We start from the raw sequence: 21,449 nt of genomic DNA on the forward strand, positions 1-21,449 counted from the left end.
CACAGGGAAGGAGTTGGAACTGTGGACAGCCCCAGCTTGAGAACTTCATCTCCACATCATTTCTTATTTTGTTTGGAAAAGCCACTGCAGTGGGGTCAACTTTCAGCATTTGGCTTGTGTTCGATCTGGTCTTCAAGCCAAGTATTGGTTGGGGCTGGTTTGGCCCCTTTCCCAGTGTTATTCCCCTTCCAGTTTTCTGCCTCTTTCAGCCTCTTCATCACACTTAGACCTTTCTTTCCTCCTTCCTCCCAGTGCTGCTCCTTGGCGCCGACAGGATGGAGCTGAAGTGATGTGCTTCTCCCCAGCTCCAGAGCTCTCTTCTTTTCCCTGCCTCTCCAGTCAGGGAACGTGAACGAGTTACTCTTAGGACTCACTTACTTGGTAGTGATGCTATTTCTCAGGGGGATTTTGCAGTTCTCTTTGTTAGGAGTTCCATTCTTATATTTGACAAAGCACTGTATTTGATCAAAATTTTTCAAAGCTTCTCACCTGTCACTAGCACCCTTTTAAAATCCCTATTGTCACATGCATGGGGTTTCACTATCTATAGCTTTTTAATGTTCTAATTTTAATCGTTGTTTGTTAAAGACCAGGTTAGATGTTTGTGCTCATGTAGCTGGGGAATCAGAAATCTATTTCCAGGTTGTCCTGGGTCAAGAGGTTTTCTCATGACCACTAAGGCCACATGCTGAGAGATAAGCCACCGATGAGCTACAAAAGGGAACTGACACTTTGCTGCTTTCCCTGAAAGGCAGACATTCTTTGACCTGGCTGATTTCACCTCTGCCCTCTCTGCTCCATATTCTTGGGGTGGGCTGCTCCCTACAAAAAAATCCCACAAAAATATAAGTACAGTTATCCATACAGACATGTAACCTTATCTGATCTTAACCTTGCTCCTGAAGACCACTTCACATATTAAAAACTTCAAGTATCATGCTTGACACTTCTGATTAGGTATCTTAGTAGTGAGAAAACATACTAACATCCAAAGCAAACATGTGCTTCCTTCACAAGTCTTTCCTCTTCCTGTGTCCCCTATACTGTCCTATAGGGCTTGAAATCTCCCTGCAACCCTCACCCCACAGTCAGTATTGCCTTCTTGTCTGAACTCTAACATGTTTCTTAAATTTGTCACATCTTTTCCATTTTCACTTAATTTACCTCTATTTCAGGTTCTCACCTGAATAATTAAAATAATTTTATGATTTGATTTTTGGCTTTCACCTCTCACTTCTCTGCAACCTTCTCTGCCCTTGGCCATACCACTTCCTGAAGAAGATAAACCATGTCTTTGCTCACGCAGCTTCATGGCTGCTCCCTGGTTGCAGACACATCAGCCTCAGCATGGTCTCAAGACCTTTTGGGATTCCTGTTCTCTCAGCTTTCTCTTCCACTAGTTTCTGCCTCCAAGCCCATCCCCAAACTCTGAACACTAGTCACTTTGAAATACTTGCCATTTTCCAAGTAATTGGTACTCAAATCTGTCCCCTAGAGTATCGCTTCACCAACTGCTTTCAGTTTTCAAGCACCTGTGACTGCTCAATGATGCAATATGCAAAAGAAAACTTGTGTGACAACTGGACAAAGAAACATTATGTTTGTTCGGTCTAATATTCAAAATTTGGGGCTTGTGATTTATATGCTATGTTTATATGCCATGTCTTTTTTCCAGTAATTCATTTCTATTATATTTTATAAAAGTATTATTTATGCTGGATGGAAAAAACCTGGCCCCTCCCCCCAGAAGGACTGAGAAGTACTGGCAATGTTGTCTGTCCCCTTCTATCCTTTAAAGTAAGTTGCCATTGGAAGCCAAGCCTTTTTCCTGTTTGCAGCTCAAATGACACTTTCTCTGTGAGTTCTGCTCTCAATGGTCCTGCTCAAAAATGACTCACACATTTGCTTACATATCCACAGCATCTTGTTCATCTTTCTGTAGCATTTACCATATTATGTCTTCTTCCCTAGAAGGTTAGTCATTGAAGGCAAAAACCCAGAGGCAAAATAGAACACAGCAATTGTCTACTAAATGAAACAGTGGTTATAGGTGAAATAGAAGACATGGGAAATGCTTTCTGTTTTACTTATGAGACAAATGGATGCTCAGAGGAAAGCCTAAGTTCCTAACATGGCACCTAATTTCAGTCTCCTGGCCTTGTTTGCATTTCACACTGAGTGTATCCTGCTTGTGGCTGGCTCTCAGCTCACACCTGAGACCACACAGACCATTGTATCTTTGTCTGCTGTGCCCACGGATGGGGCATTATTCTCACCCTTCTCTGTCTGGCTAATACTCCTGTGTCCTTCAAGACTCAGCTCATAAATCCTTTCCTTCAACATCTATCCCTGACTCCCTTTCCTCTGGGCTTCTGCTCCATTCTATGCATCCCTCTGTCCAGGAACCTTTAGTAAGCTTAAATGATCTGTTTAGGTGTCTGTCTTCTCTGCCCCTCAAGACTAGAATATTCTTGGTATGGGGATAGTAGCTTACCAATATTTGTGCCCTTGTTGCCAAGCGCAGGGCATGCTCCAAAATCCCCACTTATCTGAACCAAAGTTCATTTTGAATCACTAGAAGAAAAAAAAGGAACATAATTACTGGTTCATGGAGATCCTAATCTCCTAAGATAATCAAGAAATGCTAATTTAGTTTAGACTGAAAATTAAATTACTGATTGTAGATTAGAAAAAATATTAGAGTGATGTGATTAAAATCAGTGGCTTTGGGAATGGATATTTTGTTAGGGAGGACTGCAATCAAAGACTGAGATTCTGAGGCAAGTATAATTGAAGTACTTATCAACTCCACCATTGTAATGAGAAATTTCTAATGAGAAAATTCTTTATCCTCTTCTGGACTCAGAAGAGAATAAAGGTCCAATTATCAGGACTCTGTGATATTACCTACAATCCAGCCAAGAGGCCAGGAAGCTCACTGGTAGTAGCTACCTTAATTGAGAAGAATGAACTATACAGTGACACAGGCACATGAAAGAGGCCTTAATATGAGTGGCATGGCACCTTCTGCTCCTAAAATCTTGCCCCTGCTACCTAGAACCAGTGTTTCAATGGTCTGAACTGGGCTTTGGGGTGTCATCTCAAATGATTCAATAGCTACTGGCCAGACTTTGTGCTGCTCACCAAGGAAATATTCATGGTTACTGGGATTACAAAGCAACCTCAGAACAGCTGGAAGATTTTAGTCAACCAGAGCCACACAGAGCTGGCAGAAGATGGTAAGAAGAGGTCAAACTGAAGCCTTTTTGCTTTGGTTACATTATAAAATTTCATATTCTACACAAGGCCTTGTCCATTGTTGGCCATCAGCAGTATTTTTAAGTAGTTCTCCTTTTTCTTTCTCTCCAAGTTGAGAACTAGAAAGCGCATTTGAGAATAATTATTCCCCTGTGAATTAAAGCTTTAACAAGGGAAGCATTTGAAAATACTGTGTTGTCATTTGGATATCAATGCAAAATGTTTTATGACTCTCTCTCTCTCTCTCTCTCTCTCTCTCTCTCTCTCTCTCTCCCCCCCATATGTGTGTGTGTATGTGTGTGTGTGTGTGTATATATGCACAAACAGACACACACACACAGACACATTCACACACACTGTGGAATCATAGAGTTGGAAGATATTAATATGGAACTAACAAATAATAGGAATCTGAGCTTTGGGCTCAGATGTCTGCCTCTCTGATCATATAACCCAGGACAAGTTATGTCATCTTTCTGATATTCAGTTTCCTTACGTATAAAGTGGGAGCAAAACATCTTTATAGGATTATGAGAATTGAGATAACCATCTCTATTCCCATCGAAGGCTCTTTGTGATTATGATAGAAATTAAATAGCACAATGAACATTAAGTACTTGACTGGGTATCTAGTTCATAGTCCAGGCTGATGAGTCCTAGTTAGTACAATGAAAGTAATGATGGAGCTCATCCTTCAGACAGGATGATCTATGACAGGCACCATTGTAATTGTCTTATGCATATCATCAGGGTTAATCTTAACCATTGCCTTATTATCATTCCCATTTTATATAATCCAGGTTGTCTGGCTCCAGAGCTGTCACTATCAGCCACTAAGTGATGATGATGATGAAGTTCTTTGGACATTCTAGGTATAGGATCATATCATCTGCAAACAGTGATAATTTGACTTCTTTCTTTCCTATTTTTATCCCTTTTATTTCTTTCTCTTGCTTAATAGCTCTAGCTACAATATCTAGCACTATATTAAACAGGTGTTATGAGAGCAGATCTCCTTGTCTTTCCCAGATTTTAAAGAAAATGCTTTCAGTTTTTTTCCATTTACTAAGTTTGCTTTGGGTTTCTCATACATAGCCTTTGTCATGTTGAGGTAGGTTCCTATGGGGGTGACAACCAACAGTTTATTGGGGGGGTTCTTCTTCCTGCTGAGGAGGGCAGAAGCCATCTGAGGATTAAAATCTAGAATAATTAATGAAGAACAAAAGATTAAAAGTCAGAAAGATATTTTCAAAAGTGGAGCCCCTGTTAGGTTTAGTCCACACTGGTGCTACAGCTAGACAAAATAAAATGGCTCCAGTGGTTTATTTAAAGGGGTACATCAAAGTCAGGGATAAGGTTTCAAGGGTGGGGTCTTGCTTCGTGATGTCTTGCAGTCAGCAGGTTGATTGTCATCTTGGCCGGTCCCACCCATCTCAGGTGCAGTGTAGGACATGGTAGAGCAGAATAGGAATTCACAATGTCTCTGGGCAGTTTTACACTGAGGAAATATCCATTGGAAGTTCCCAGACACCAGATGTTCCTATTCACTAGGCTTCAATGCCAACAAAGTCCACACAGCCTGCAACAGTTTCCTTCTATCCCTAGTTTCTTTACTGTCTTTTTTTTTTTCCATGAATGGGTGCTGAATTTTGTCAAAGGTCTTCTCTGCAACTATTGAGACTTCTAAGTGATTTTTCTCCTTAATTCTAATTATATGATAAATTTCATTTATTGATTTGCATATATGAAACCATTCTTGCAGCTCTGAAATAAAATTTAACTTGTTTGTGATATACAATATTCTTATTCTGTTGTTGAATATGACTTATTTTGTTAATGTTTTACATCTAAGTTTACCAGGGAAATTGGTTTGTAGTATTCTTTTCTTGATGTCCTTATCTTGTTTTGTTATGAGTGGCTTGTTTTGTTATGATACTGGCTTCATAGAATGAATTTGGAAGTGTTTCATCCCTTTCTATTTCATGGAATATTCTGAGGAATAATGGCATTAGTTCTTTATAGGTTTGGTAGAATTCATTTGGTCTTGAGCTTTCTTTGTTGGAAAGCTTTTTATTACTGCTGCTATATCAATACAAGTTATTGGTCTATTTAGGTTTTCTATACTCTTTTGGCAGATTGTATTTGTCTAGAAATGTATTCATTTATTCTAGGTTTTCCAATTTATTAGAGTTTTTTTCCAAAGTAGTCCCCAGTGATCTGCTGGAGTTCTGAGATGTCTATGGTGATTTCTCCTTTTTCATCTCTAATTTTATTATTTAGGGTTTTCTCACTTTCTTTTGGATGGTTTGACTAAGGTGGTTTTTTTTTTTTTGATCTATGTATATTTTCAAAGAGCCAACTTTTTGTTTCATCAATCTTTGTTTTATTCTCAAGTTCAGTGATTTTTTTGCTCTGATCTTAATCATTTCTTTCATTCTACTTGTTTTGTAATTTGTTTGTTCTTCCTTTTCAAAGGCCTTGAGGTGCATGATTAGATTGTTTATTTGGGATTTTTCTGATTTTCTTAGGTAGGCATTCATAGCTATACACTTTCCTCTTAGAACTGCCTTCATAGTGTCCCAGAGGTTCTAGAATCTGGTATCACTATTCTCATTTGAGTATAAGAATTTTAAAATTTGTCTTCTGATTTTTTCTATCACCCATTTATCATTCAAAAGTGTGTTGTTCAATCTCCATGTGTTTATATAGTTTCTGCAGGGTTTTGTTTTGTTGATTTCTAATTTTATTCCATTATGATCTGATAAGATCCAAGGAATTATGTCAATTTTTTGTGTTGTACCCTATAATGTGGTTTATTTTGGAGAAAGTTACAGTATTTGTTGGATGAAATATTCTACAGATGTTTGTTAAGTCCATTTGATTTATAATATTTTTCAGGTCCAAAGAGTCTTTACTGAATTTATGTCTGGATGACCAATCTAATGGTAAGAGAGGTATGTGGAAATCTCTCAGTATTATTGTGTTGGAGTCTATCTGGGGCTTCAAATTGAGTAGAATCTCTTTTATGAAATTATTTTCAACCACATTTGGGGAATAAATGTTTATTATTGTTATATCTTCTTATTTCTTTTTTTTTTTTCATCCAAGATATTTTATGGGGGGGGGGCTTTCCAAAGGGCAAGAAAAGAAGAAGAAGAAGAAGAAGAGAGCAGCAGAAAGGAGAGGAAGAGCAGCAGAGAGGAGAGAGTCTTCTTCTTGTTTACTTTACCAATATGAAGTGATATTCTTTGTCTCTTCTGAATAATTTTGGTTTGAAGTTTGCTTTTTCAGATATGAGGGTAGCTGCTCATATTTGTTTTCAGGCTCCATTCACATGGTATATCAATTTCCATTTTTTTCACTTTTTCTTGTGGCCGTGTTTGCCTGTACGGTGGTTCTCTTGCAAACAACATATAGACTTGTTTTTTAATTCTGCAAGTCTATGTCTTTCAACTGAAGAGTTGAGACTACTTACATTTAATGTTATTACAGAGAGATGTTTATTATTTCCTGTCATTTTATTTATTTATAATATTTAATTTGGTCCTATTTCTCATTTGGTTAGTGTTATGGTTTGGATGTGAAATAGTTCTAAAAAGCTCATGTGTGGGACAATGCAAGAAGGGTTAGAGGAGAAATGATTGGGTTATGAGAGCCTTAACCCAATCAGTGAGTTAATCCTCTGATAGGATTAACTGAGCATTGACTGAAGGTGAGTAGGGCGTAGCTGGAGGAGTGGACATTGGAGCCATGCCTTTGGGTGTATATTTTGCATCTGTCAAGTGGAGTCTGTTTCTGATCACCATGTGAGCCACTTTCCTCCACCACACTTCTTCACCATGATGTTCTGCCTTACCTTGAGCCTAAGGAATGAGGCCTGCTGTCTATGGATTGAAGCCTCTGAAACTGTCCTCAAATAAACCTTTTCCTCCCCTACAATTGTTCTGGTCAGGTCTTTTAGTCACATCAGGGAAAAAGCTGACTAAAACACTTAGCTACTCTTCAAATGAGATTTGTTCATTTGTGAGCTTTGGGATTTGTTTCTCATTTCTTTTTTTTTTAAATAAGGAGTAAAGAGGGCTACAGTAATAACAGAATTACCATAGTGCGCCCTTAGGCTTCTACATCTTAAAGGTACAGCTTGGATGTTTTGTTAACATGTGGTGTTTGTTACCTATCTGCTTTATTTTTTTTAAGAGAGAGAGAGAGAGAGAGAGAGAGAGAGAGAGAGAGAGAGAGAGAGAGAGAGAGAAATTTTTTAATATTTATTTTTCAGTTTTTTGGTGGACACATCTTTGTTTATGTGTGGTGCTGAGGATCGAACCCGGGCCGCACGCATGCCAGGCGAGCTCGCTACGGCTTGAGCCACATCCCCAGCCCTTTCATTTCTTTTGTATGAGTATTTCTTCAAGTTCTGTAGTTAGTGCTGGTTTGGTAGTCATGAATTCTCTATGTTTCTGCTTATTTTGGAAGGATTTTATTTCATCTTTGATTTTGAAGGATAGCTTTGCTGGATATTAGTAGTCTTGGGTGACAGTTACTTTTTTTTCAGGACTTGGAACACATCATTCCAAGCCCTTCTGGCTTTTAGACTCTGTACTGAGAAATAGGAAGTGATTCTGATTAGCTTGCCTCTAAATGCCACCTGATGTTTTTCCCTTGAGGCTTTAAAAATTCTATTCTCATTCTATTGTTAGGCATTTTAATCATAATATGTCATGGAGAAGATCTTTTTTTGATCTTGTCTGTTTGGGCTTCTGACTATATTGTTTCTGGATGCCCATTTCATTTTGAAAGTTTGAAAAATTTTTTTGTTATTTTCTTGAAGAGTTACTCATTCCTTTAGTCTACATCTCACAACCTTCCTCAATTCCAATGATTTTCAATTTGGCCTCTTTAATGTTCCAGAGTTCTTATATATTTTAATTATGTTATTACTTATTTTCTTTTAGCTCTGAGATTCTGTCTTCAGCATTGTCTAGTCTATTAGAGACTTTCAACTGAATGTTTTATTTGAATTATTGTCTTTCATTTCTAAGATTTATTTTTGGTTCTTACAGTATTTATATTCTTATTGAATTTCTCATTCATATCCTGTACTGATTTCCTTAATTCATTTGGTTGTTTTTCTGTGTTTTTTAAAATTCATTAATCATTTCTAAAATGATTTTTTAACTCTATTATTTCATCCACTTCAATAACTTTGGGGTCAGTTGAAAATGAATTATGAACTTTAGAAGATATTGTGTTACCTTGTTTTTTTTTCCAGATTTCTTATATCTCTATTTTGGATTTTATGCTGTATTGGATGGTTTTCTTTTCCACTCTTGTGTCAACCTTTTTAGGGCATGGTCTTCACTTGCCTAAGTATCCTAAAGTGATCTAGATTGAGACCTTCTTGTAGGTATGGCATCCATAGTCTTTGTGTTACTTCTGTTTTTGTTATAGCAGAGAATATATATAGGTGGGACCTAGGGACCCAATTCTGTTTTCTACATGGGGCTTGGTCATGAGTTTGGGTTTTTGTTTCTTCTATTTGTATTAAAGTATAACTGAAGTCATTAATTCTGATGTGGAGAAAGGCATACTGTCTTTTGGTTAAGTTCTGCATCAGAGTCTTTAACCTGAAAACTTGAAGTGTCCCTGTAGGTTCCCAGCATTACACAGAGTAGGGAGAAACAAAAGCAACAACCAATGCAAAAAATATACAGGATTAAAATAAGTACCTGGTTCCTATGATGACATCTACAATGTTACTTACCATGAAAACCAGAAATAGTGGGATCAACAATTGCCAACACCAAAAACAATAAGTAATAAACTAGATCTGGCATTGAAGCAAACAACAGGTGTCAACTATGTCATTCATACCAGTAATAATTACAACAACATTAATGGTGGGGCAGAAGCTATATAAACCAATTAGTTCTAAAAGATGGTAAAAATACAGTTAATTAAAAGGAAAGAAAATATGCAAGGAAGGTAGAAAAGAGTTTACAATTTCAAAACATGAATAAAGAAAATACAGGAGAGATATAGTAGGTGATGGTTATAAGGAATGAAAAGAAAAATAGGAGAAACAAAGTAAAGGATGAGAGAATGAGAGAGAATGAGAAAGAGAATTTGTCTGTTAGCAAAATAAAAGAGAGAAAGAGAAAAGAGAAAAAAATGAAACCAATACAAAACCAAACCAAAATATACAAACTGAAAACCCTAATCCTCAAAAGATAAGGCAAAGAAAAATAACTACATTATAAAAATTCAAAAATGAGAAAAATAAACAAATATTTACATGTATTTATATCTATGAACCAATCAGCACAGCAAGAACACACACACAGACACACATGTAAAAGATTCTTACTGAAAAATGAAAAAATAATTTCTACTAAGGTGGTCAAGATAGTCAGTAATAAAGGATGGTCATTGTCTACGCTCAACTGTCTGTCTTTCCATTCCTTCTGGAGCTCTGTACTGAGAGCAAGATCGAGGCCTGGAGGCGGTTAACCCCTTCCTGTGTTTGTGTTGCTCTCTGAGCTGCCAGTTGGAGTGGCCTAAGACTGAGGTGGAAATAAGTCTCAGCTTCCCTTTTCAACAATATAAGGTAGGATGGAATGGTAAGTACTGTCCTTTGGAATTTTGTCTGCCCAGACCAGATGGATGCACTCCTAGACTGTTATACAGTCCTATGAAGGAAGTTTCATAGATTGGAGCTTCAGTCTAATCAGGCCTCAGGGGGTTTGTTGGGTGGTGTCTGCTCTGGAGAGATTAGATCAACATACCTCTAGGGCCTGGCAGTTGTGGATCTCTGACAGGAGTCTGAATCTCAGGAACCTGCCTAGAATTCTACTTGTGGAACAGGGTAGCCAATCCTTCCACATACTCTGCAGCCCATGAACACAGCCTTCTCAGACTTAGTCCCAATTACATTCATATCCACCTGTTCAGATTCCCAACCCATTTCAGCTGGTCTCGGAAGCCATCAGACCCAAAGGAGAAGCAAGTTGGGATCATTTTCACTTTTCAGTATCAAATTCCCCTGGGTACAATTTTCTCACTCACTAGGTATTATCCTAGTCCACATGGTAGGTGCCTGCTGGAACATTGTGGCGGCAGTATTTGTTTTGATCTCCCGGCTTCCACAGCAGAAGCTACAGAATGGCCACTTCCAGGATGGCTCTCACTTGGGTTCTCTGTGGTTAGCTGGGAAACAGAGTACTTTTCAAGTACCAGTGCACAGTGCAGCTTTTGGATCTGCTAAGTTATGGCTGCTTTTCTGAGCTCAGGTTTTTCTGTACCAAATCTGTGTTTCCCAGTAGGATTTCTTTTTTTCATCCACCTCAAAGAAATGCTGTTTGTCTGTTTTCCTGGTCTTGTGCCATGGAGCAGCTTAGATACTAAGCTCCTCTACTCCACCATCTTGACCGCCCACCCCCACCCCATTGTGTTTTCCTCTATGTTCTTCCTTCCTCTGTGGTGAACCAGCACTGCTACAGCTGTTGCAGCAATTGGCTCAGCTCCAATGTGGTCTTTCTTCTTTTAATATACCCAGATTTCTGATTCTCTAAGATATTTGGACTGTCCAATATTGAATGATTGTGCAATCCCTCTTTCACTCACTTTGCTGATATTTTAGATTTTTTCACTGCTGTGACTAAAGGATCCAACCAGCACAATTATAGAGGAGGAAGAGTTTATTTGAGGATGTACAGTTTCAGAGGTCTTAGTCCACAGAAGGACAGCTCTATTCCTCAGAGCTAGAGGTCAAGCTGACATCAGGGCAGGAGAGGGTGGCAGAGGGAAGTAGCTCACATCACAGTGATCAAGAAGCAGAGAGAGAAACTTCACTCACCAGATACAAATATATACTCAGAGCCATGCCCCAATTCCCACCTCCTCCAGCCACACCCTGTCACTTCAGTTACCACTCAGTTAATCCCTCTCAGGGGACTCTTACAACCCAATCATTTCTCCTCTGAACCGTCTTGTATTGTCTCACAATGAGCTTTCGGGGGACACCTCACATCCAAACCATAACAGCTGAGGATCAGTCCTCCCATGGCTTGAATCCCAAGCCAAGAGCAATTAGGAATGGAATCTTCCTGTTATCTGCCATCTTGAATCTCTTCAGCATTTTTTAATATGTGGTATTTCTTTGTTTTCCAGCTTTTTTTTTATTCACCATATTTGTTGCCTTTTCTAGTTTTCTTCCATTTCTTTTTGAAAGCTGAAAGCTGAACTAGACTCTGCTTTCTGATCCTGGCTGTGGTGTTTGGCAGAAGAATCCTTCCTTGATGCTAATCTTAATCTTTACCCAATCATCATTTGGGAGATATTGAAAAGACACAGTGGAGGATCTGACTTCTCTCCTTTAGGCCCATCTTATAAACATAGTACTCTTTATTTTAAAGGGTTGTTGATGTGGGAAGTAAAAACAATGGTGTTTTTAAAAGTATCTATAGCATGGCAACTAATGAAAATCAATCAAGACATTAACTCATACCACATAAGGAATCTAATTCCTTTAATTAAAGATCTATTCTGTATCTCTTTTTAGTACTGTAAATCCTCTAATGGTTTGTTTACCCACAGGGTGGAAACTAGTATCATTTGTATGTACTTGTGGTATCCAGGGCTATTCATGACCTGGAGTCCAGGACTCTGCCAGCCTCTTTCTTGTCCTTATCTCCTGCTCAATTGTGCTCTTCTCAGAACTCACCCTGTTCTCCCTTTTCCCTGTATATTGGACATTATGTTTCATTTATCTGAAATTTCTCACCATGTAATTACCTGGGAAATTCCTCAGCACCTCTCAGGAGTGAATATAAGCATTATATTCTCTGTAAAGCCTTCCCTTGTTTGTCCCTTAGTATCATACACAAAATTCTTTACAGAACATAAGAAGTCATTTGTCTTCTTTGAGTTCATTCTTTGAAGGTGGGAGTTTTAGTGTTATTCTTTTTTTGTCCCAAATGTCTGGTATGAATTAGGAATATAAGAAATGAATGAATGATTAAACTACACTTATTCTTCATCTTAGTATGAATACTCTCACCATCTCTGAGCAATCCTTTTAGCTCTTAGTCAACTACTGCCTTGTCCTGGAGCTGAGAACCTTCCTAGAAGCTGCCCGATCATCCCCAATCCCCAAGGAAGTGAACAATGTTAAGTGGGTGACTGTGGAAGAAAATTCAATCATTCAGTGTTATGTTGCTTACATAGTTTACATACAAACCCATGCAAGTTTATCCTAAATAGCAGTATATGGATTTTTTTTATTGGTTGTTCACAACATTACAAAGCTCTTGACATATCATATTTCATTAGATTGAAGTGGGTTATGAAGTGGGTTATGATTTATTTTTTAAGAAAATGGTTTAAGGGGCTGGAGTTTTGGTTTAGTGGTAAAGCGCTTGCCTAGCATGTGTGAGGCACTGGGTTCAATTCTCAGCACCACATATAAATAAATAAAATAAAGATCCATTGACAACTAAACAATATTTAAAAAATGGTTTAATTCTTACATTCCACAGGTTTTGAATTTAGGCATCTGACTAATCATTATGTTGGAGATATTCTACAATGACATTTATATCCTCTTGGAAATGATAGGACTTTTCCTATCTCTTGACAAAGTTTATAGCTTTCTAAAAATGAGGCTTTCCCAGAGTTTTGGGTGAAGATGTTGGGTTAAATCTTCATCAAAGAACTTCAAACTCCAGTGCCTCATAAAAGATAATAAAATTTCCCTCAAAAGAACAATTACAAAGAAGAATCAAAGAGGAAAGGGCAAAACCAAATATAGTCACCTTCAAACATTTCAAGGAATGGACTCAAGATTACTGAGCAGGTTGGAGAAGCATGTATGTCTTGGCACTGACCCTCCTTTCCTCCACTCCCCTGACCTCAGGCTTTGCCTTATTCTTTAGACACAATAACCTAGCTTTGTATAATTTTAGAGAAGACTCAGCCCTTCCTAAATTACTTGGGCAAATTGACCAGAAGTAATAATCTCTGCTTATGAAATATTGACATTTTAATATTTTTAGGAGCAATAGCAATATCAACTGGTATAAGAGTTTTGTGAAACCTAAAAGAGTCAGGCAGTGTAGGGGCAAGTGCAAAGCAGTATGAGGGAGTGTGGGGGGATAGAGAATAGTTACCTGGACAATCCAGAATGCTGGGGACATAGGAGGCAGGCAGTGATAGCTAGGATAGTAAATGCTCTGACGGAGGAAGGAGTGAAGTGTATAAAATTATTTATACAGAGTATTAAATTATTTATACAGTGTATTATTTATACAGTGAATAAAATTATTTATACAGAGACAGTTCTATTTATGAATTTCCAGTAGAGGTGAGATGTTCTAAAATCTTACATGAGGGAAATGAAGAAGCTGGCTCTCTGCTAGGGTTCATGGCAATTTTACTGTTTCCTGGACAGAAGGAAGGGCTAACTAGGCAAGACATAGGGATGAGGTCATAGTTTAATGCACACACTTTGGCACTGATTTTTTTTCCTGATTAGTGGATTAGGGTTCAGATAACTAACTGTTTATGATAATTTTTGAATAGATCCACATTTGGGACATAAAGGGAAGATTACCTGTAAATTATCCAAGATGATTCAGAGGGAATGCATCTGCCACCCAACATCACCTGAACACATTTCATAGGCTAAGGCATCTTATTCACTCCTTTAGATCTCCTTTAGTCTGAAACTAGAGGGGCAAAAGAAGACAAGAACTTACACAGTGTTAATATGGGTCTTTTACTTTTATTCACCTACTGCTAAAACTGTAGGAAATTCTTTAGAAACTCAGATTGACTTGGAGGAGAAAGGGCAAGAAGTGAGGTCCCCAGTGATGAGTAACAATCTGCTGGCCAGAAACCTCCTGCCCTACACATGCACGTGTAGGCGTGCGCGCGCACACACACACACACACACACACACACACACTCACTCTCTGATTTGTACTACATATTTGCTGATTTCTATTGTATAAATATTACCACTATAATAGATTTCAAGCTACCAACAGAAACACTGAATTAGAACGTGCACAACTGGCTCTCATGAGCCAGTATGAATTGCCCTATCATCCACCATAGCTGTATCCCAGACATGTTGTGATGTCAGCAGCTGGTCAGTTCATGTGACAGATTTCCTAGAAGGCTTTCCACAGGTTGCTTTTTAAAACTGAGGCATACCCTGTGGACCCATACCTTGGTGCCTGTATATGTGATTCTTTTCCACTGAGAATATTCTTTCCTTGCCTCTTTGTCTACTAACTCCCATTTACCCAACAAGACTCAATCACTGCCTTCTCTAAGAAGGCTGCTTTGGCCCCAGGACCACTTCATTCCTTCCTTCATCATTCCTTCCTCCATCAGAGCATTTACTATCCTAGCTATCACTGCCTGCTGCCTATCTCCCCAGCTAGAGTCTGTATTCCTTTAGATAAGGGACTTTTTTTTTTGGTCATTTTTGGGTACAATGCCTAGCATGATACCTAACAGATAATATGTGCTCAAACTAGGTTCAAATGAATTACTATAATGAAGCAAGATTCGTGATTATTTAAGATGTGGCTTCTTGAATTAATCTTAAGTAGAAAGTTCTTTCACTGAGGACCTCTCTTGAGTTTTACAGTGTTGTAGCCATAATGACTAATTTAATCACACATTTCCCATGCATGTCTATAAATACACAAGGTGCTAATACTAGGTCATGGAATAATAAATGCATATCTCAAAAGCCTAACTATAACACAATCTTCTAAACTGCTCTGTGTGTGTGTGTGTGCAAAATGCCTGGCACAAAATGACACTCAATAATTGTTATTACAAAACACTTTTAAAAAATATATCAAAGGATAAATACAGATGACACCACTAAAATATCCCTATGGTTGTTTCCCAAGTTGGCATTCCAAAGTGCCCCAATAAATCTTATTAACTTTGTTCTGAAGAACAAGAAGGAATATGTATCCAGGACTTGACCTCATAACAATGCCTCTTTTGTTTAGCTTTAGCAATCTCTGAAACTTCTGTATAAATTTTCATTAGATTAAGTTAGATCTCAAGTATCAAGGCTGACAGTAGTTGGGCACAGTGAATACTGAAGGATATGGTACCTATCATCCCTTAGAAGTCTATATTTTCTCCACAAAAGAAAGTAGATTTGTGCTAACTGGAAAAAAATATAGACATAGCTTGTTCTTGTTTGGGATGTAGTTAGGTGGGAGAGAATATGGGGGAGGTAACACACACATACACACACACACACCACTAAGGGAAGGAACCGGGCAGTTTTGTCACCTGGGGCAGAGTGGTCTTTGTAGCAAGTCAGCTCTGATGCAATCATGGAGCACCTAAAAACACATCACATGCTGTTTTAATTATGAGAAAATCTGGAAATCATATTGCAGATTGTGTCAACTTTCAGAAATAGGACCTACAATGTATTTTTTAAATGTCACAAATTCTGAAAGACTGAAGCAGGGAATGAAGAAAAAAACTCAGGAAAATGTAGCTCTTGGATTAGATAAGCTTCTCATTATTAATATTCTCAAGCCCACAAAACTAGTTGAAAATATAGCATTCTGCTTCTTTACCTCTAGTCAAAACTTCAGGGCACAGCTGCTTTACATCCTAGTAATCTATGTGGATAAACTGCACTTTGTTGGCACAGTATATTTTTAAAGGTTATATTTATTGTTACATAAGAGTCTGGGAATTTTGGTTCTCATTTTACTTTTTCTTATAGGTTAGAGTTAACTACTATAATTTTAAATTAATTATGAGGAAAACATACATTAGATGAAATCTACTGTGTGAGGCTGATTAGTTTTGCAAATGGTAGCTGATACAATTTCCACCGCTAGTGCCCATCCTAAATGCTTTTCTAAGTGTGTACATGTAATTTTCTCTATTTCATTAACTTTTTTTGTTGGTGTAATGTTTCTTTTATATTTTATGCACGCCTCATGCTTGTTTCCCTGTGTTGTTCTGCCTGAATTGATCAATTCTTGACATGTAGGAACCAATGTCTGGCTTAAAATCAGACTCAAAAGGATGCTAACTAAATGCTGTGCTGATGATGTGAGGAACTCATCAGTACCATTAGGCTCTTCAAGGCAATGAGTGGACCTTCTGCCTGAGGATGAGAACTGCTTATTATAGGCCAGTCTCTGAATCAAGTACTAACGGGTGATACTATTATAAGTGACAATTGACCCTTCATATCTATGTTTTTTTTTTACCAATTCTCTAATCTTGGATTCGCAATATTGAAGGAAAAATATCCTATGTCTCTACTGATCACTTACAGACTTTTTCCTCATCATTATTTCCTAATTAATAAAGTATATCAACTATTTACATAGCTTTTACACTTATTAGGTATTATAAGTAATTTAGAGATGATCTGAAATACACAGGAGGATGTACATTTACTATATGAAAATATTAAGCTACCTTATAGAAGGGATTTGGGTGGTGGTATGGTGTCCTGGGACCAATAATGTCCCATGGATACCAAGGGATTACTGATAAAGGTACTATAACTTTTATGCACATATATATATTATTCAGTCTAAAATTATGTACGGATATCTGCCATCAAACAGTGCTATTCCTAAGAAATTCATAACCAGTAAAGAGACAATCAATTACTCACATAAATAACACTAAGGGAAAGATTGATAACAGCTATGGAGAAAAGGTACAGAGTGCTATAGAAGCATAAATGGCAGAACTTAATCTCATTCTCTACATTCCCAGAGTGGTGGAATATAGCTTTAAAGCTAATTATTTGGTGATAGTAAAGAATATTATCTTTTAATTTTTAATTTTTCAATTTATATTCTTTTTAGATATACATGACAGTAGAGTGTATTTTGATATATTATACATACATGGAGTATAACTTATTCTTATGAGGATCCCATTCTTGTGGTTATACATGATATGAATTTTCACTGGTTGTGTATTCATATATGAACATAGGTAAGTTATGTCTGATTTATTTTACTATCTTTCCTATTCCCATTTTTTCCTTTGCCTTCCTTTACCTTTGTGTATTCCAATGAACTTCTGTCTCCCCCAACAATGCATGTCCACATCCATATATCAGAAAGAACATTCAGCCTTTGGTTTTTCAGGATTGGCTTATTTCACTAAGCATGATAGTCTCCAGTTCCATGCTTTTACCAAGAAATGCCATAATTTAATTCTTTTTTTAAGTCTGGGTAATATTCCATTGTGTAAATACACCACAGTTTCTTTATACATTCATTTGTTGAAGCATACCTAGTTTGGTTCCATAACTTAGCTATTGTGAATTGAGCTGCCATAAACATTGATGTGGCTGCATCACTGTAGTATGGTGATTTTAAGTTCTTTGGGTATAGACCAAGGAGTGAGATAACTGGGTCAAATGATGGTGCTAATTCAAATTTTCTAAGGAATCTCCATATTGATTTCCAGAGTGGTTGCAGCAATTTGTTGTTTTACTAGTGAAGTATGAGTAAAACTTTCCCCCCACATCCTCGCCAACATTTATTGTTGCTTGTATTCTTGATAACTACCATTCTGACTGGAGTGAGATGGAATCTCAATGTAGTTTTAATTTGCATTTCTCTAGTTGCTAGAAATGTTGAGTATTTTTTCTTTTGACCATTTGTGTTTCTTCTGTGAAGTGCCTGTGCAGTTTCTTTGCACATTAATTGACTGGGTGGTGGTGGTGGTTGTTGTTATTATTATGATGTGGTTTTTTAGTTCTTTGTATACCCTAGAGATTAATGCTCTGCCTGAAGTGCAAGTGGCAAAGATTGTCTTCCATTCTGTAGGCTATCTCTTCATGTTCTTGATTCTTTTCTCTGCTGTGAAGAAACATTTTGGTTTGATACCATCACAATTGATTTTTATTTATTTATTTTTTACTTGTAGTTGGACACAATACCTTTATTTTATTTATTTATTTTTATATAGTGCTGAGGGCCCCACATGTGCTAGGAGAGTACTCCACTGCTGAGCCACAATCCCAGCCCCTACTCTCCCCGAAACTGATTCTTGATTTTACTTCTTGTGCTTTAGAATCTTGTTAAGGAAGTTTGTTCCTAAGCTAACATGATGGAGAGTTGGGCCTGCTTTTTCTTCTAGTAGGTGAAGGCTCTCTGGTCTAATGCCTATGTCCTTGATCTACTTTGTGTTGAGTTTTGTGCAGTGTGAGAGGGGTTCAATTTCATTACATCACATATGGATTTCCAGTTTCCCCAGCAACATTTGTTAAAGAGGCTTTCTTTTCTTTGTCTAGTATGAGATAACTGTATTTATGTAGGTATATCTCTGTGTCTATTCTGTTCCATTAGTTTTCATGTCTATTTTTGTGGCAATACCATATGTTTTTGTTACTGTGCTCTGTAGTATGATTTAAGGTCTGGTATTGTGATGCCTCCTACTTCACTTTTCTTGCTAACAATTGCTTTGGCTATTCTGGGTCTCTTATTTTTACAAATGAATTTTATGACATATTTACTATTTCTATGAAGAACATCACTGCAATTTTAATAATAATTGTATTAAATCTGTATAGTGCTTTTGGGAATATGGCCATTTTGACTATATTAATTCTGCTTATCCAAGAACATAGGAGATCTTTCCATTTTCTAAGGTCTTCTTCAACTTCTTTATCTTTAGTCTCCTATAGTTTTCACTTTAGAGGTCTTTCACCTCTTTTGTTAGATTGATTTCCAAGTATTTTATTTTTTGGTTTGAGGCTATTGTGAATGGGATAGATTTCCTGATTTATCTTTCAGTTGATTCATCACTGATGTATAGGAATGCAATTGATTTATGGGTGTTAATTTTATCTCTTGCTACTTTTCTGACTTAATTTATGAGTTCTAGAATTTTTCTGGTGGTTTTTTTTTTTTTGGTGGGGGTGAAGATATCCTAAATATAGAATAATGTTGTTGGCAAACAGGGGTGGTTTGAATTCTTCTTTTGTTATTTGTAGCATCTTAACTTTTTTTTCTGTTTAGTTGCTCTGGCTAGGTTTTCAAGGACCATGTTGAATAGAAGTGGTAAAAGAGGGCATCCTTTTCTTGTTCTAGTTTTTAAAAGGAATGCTTTCAATTTTTCTCCATTTAGAATGATTTTGGCCTTGGGTTTAACAGCATATGTATCTTTTACAATGTTGAGGTATGTTCCTACTGTCCCTAGTTTTCCTAGTGTTTTGAGCATGAATGCATGCTGTATTTTGTCAAATGCTTTTTCTTATCTATTGAGATAATCATGTGATTCTTGTCTTAAGTATATTTATGTGATAAATTACATTTATTGATTTCTGTATATTGAACCAAACTTCCATCCCTAGGATAAACCCCACTTGATCATGGTGCCCTATCTTTTAAAAATGTTTTTGTGTGCAGTTTGCCAGTATTTTATTAAGAATTTTTGCATCTATGTTCATTAGATATATTGATCTGAAGTTTTGTTTCCTTGATGGGTCTTTGTCTGGTTTTGGCATCGGGGTTAGAATAGCTTCATAGAGTAAGTTTGGAAACGTTAGCTACTTTTCTATTTCATGGAATAATTTGATAAGTATAGATGTTAGTTCTTCTTTGAAGGTCTGATAGAACTTGGCCGAGAATCCATCCAGTTCTGGGCTTTTCCTTTTTTGTGGGTTTAGTGGCATCTTCAATTGCATTGCTTGAAATTGATTTGTTTAAAATTTCCATGTCATCCTGATTTAATTTGGGTAGGTTATATATCTTTAGAAATGTGTTGATGTCTTCATGATTTTCTATTCTTTTGGACGATAGATTTTTCAAAGTACTTTCTAATTACTGTCTGTATTGTCTGAGTCCATGGTGATATACCTGTTTTCATCACAAATTTTAGAAGTTTGAGTTCTTTTCTTTTTTTTTCCCATAGGCTTGGCTAAGGGTTTATCAACTTTATTTATTTATTTATTTATTTATTATTTTTTAAAAGAGAGAGAGAGAAGAAAGAGAGAGAGAATTTCTTTTTAATATTTATTTTTCAGTTTTTGGTGGACATAACATCTTTATTTTATTTCTATGTGGTGCTGAGGATTGAACCCAGCGCCCCGTGCATGCCAGGCAAGCACGTTATTGTTTGAGCCACATCCCCAACCCTATTTACTTTTAAAATAAAACAACATTTTGATTCATTGAAGTTTTGAATTTTTTTTGCTGTACTTTCATTGATTTCAGCTCTGATTTTAATTCTGTCTTGTACTGCTTTTGGTGTTAATTTGTTCTCCATTTTCTAGGGCTTTGAGGTACAATGTTAGTTTACTTATCTGGAGACTTTATTCTTTTAAAGAATGTACTCAATGCAATGATCTTTCTTCTTAGACCCTCCTTCAAACTGCTACAGAGATTTTGATATGTTGCACTGCTCTTCTTATTTACCTCTAAGTATTTTTTCATTTCATCCCTGATTTCTTCAGTTATCCATTGATCATTCAATATCATATTATTTAGTCTCTAGGTACTAGATTAGCTTTTATTTTTTATTTTGTTATTAATTTCTAATTTTATTCAACAATGTTCTGATAGAATGCATGGTATTACCTCTATTTATTTTTTGTATTTCCTAAGAGTTTGCTTTGTGGACTAAGATATGATCTATTTTAGAGAGGATCTGTGTGAAGCTTAGAAAAAGTATATTCATGGGTGAAATATTCTATCTGTCTAAATAAGTCTAAATTATTAATTGTATGTTTTAGTTCTATAGCTTCTTTATTTAGTGATGAGAGAGGTGTGTTAAATTCACCCAGTATTATAATCTGTTTTTAAATAAGCAAAAATGCTTACACAGCATTCACTTGGAAACAAACTCTTACTTGACTGTATTACTCAGCAAAAACAAAGCTGAAGCACAAACATCCCTATTGTTCGACATGTATTTGGAGAGAGGTAGGAAGACACTACTTTTTTTTTTTTTTTTAACTGACCTCCCCTTAATGCCTGGTCATAAAAGTTTAAACAATGTAAATGAATCCACTGCTACAGTTGTCCTATCATATCGATGTCACCTGTGTATTCTGAGATTACACACATACCTGCCAATATACCTGGGAAGGATTGCTATATCACAGTTACACTTGATTTCTTGGCAGATAGGAAAGATGAAGAATAATTTGGGACAAGTTTTAA

The 21,449-nt window shown here is 36.8% G+C and overlaps 1 long non-coding RNA gene across 2 annotated transcripts in view; it reads left to right on the forward strand.

Annotated features, from left to right (window-relative positions):
- LOC144365062 (uncharacterized) overlaps positions 1-21,449 on the forward strand; it is a 162,997-nt gene that overhangs the window by 34,517 nt on the left and 107,031 nt on the right. The window contains exon 1 of one of the 2 annotated variants that reach the window (XR_013423339.1): positions 6,156-6,212. The exons of the other annotated variant lie outside the window; for it this stretch is intronic. This is a non-coding gene — a long non-coding RNA (uncharacterized LOC144365062). Of the gene's footprint in view, positions 1-6,155; positions 6,213-21,449 lie in introns of those variants that run through there. 2 annotated transcript variants of the gene reach the window in all.

Source organism: Ictidomys tridecemlineatus, chromosome 6 (genome assembly GCF_052094955.1).
Source record: "Ictidomys tridecemlineatus isolate mIctTri1 chromosome 6, mIctTri1.hap1, whole genome shotgun sequence".
Classification (NCBI taxonomy): Eukaryota; Metazoa; Chordata; class Mammalia; order Rodentia; family Sciuridae; genus Ictidomys; species Ictidomys tridecemlineatus.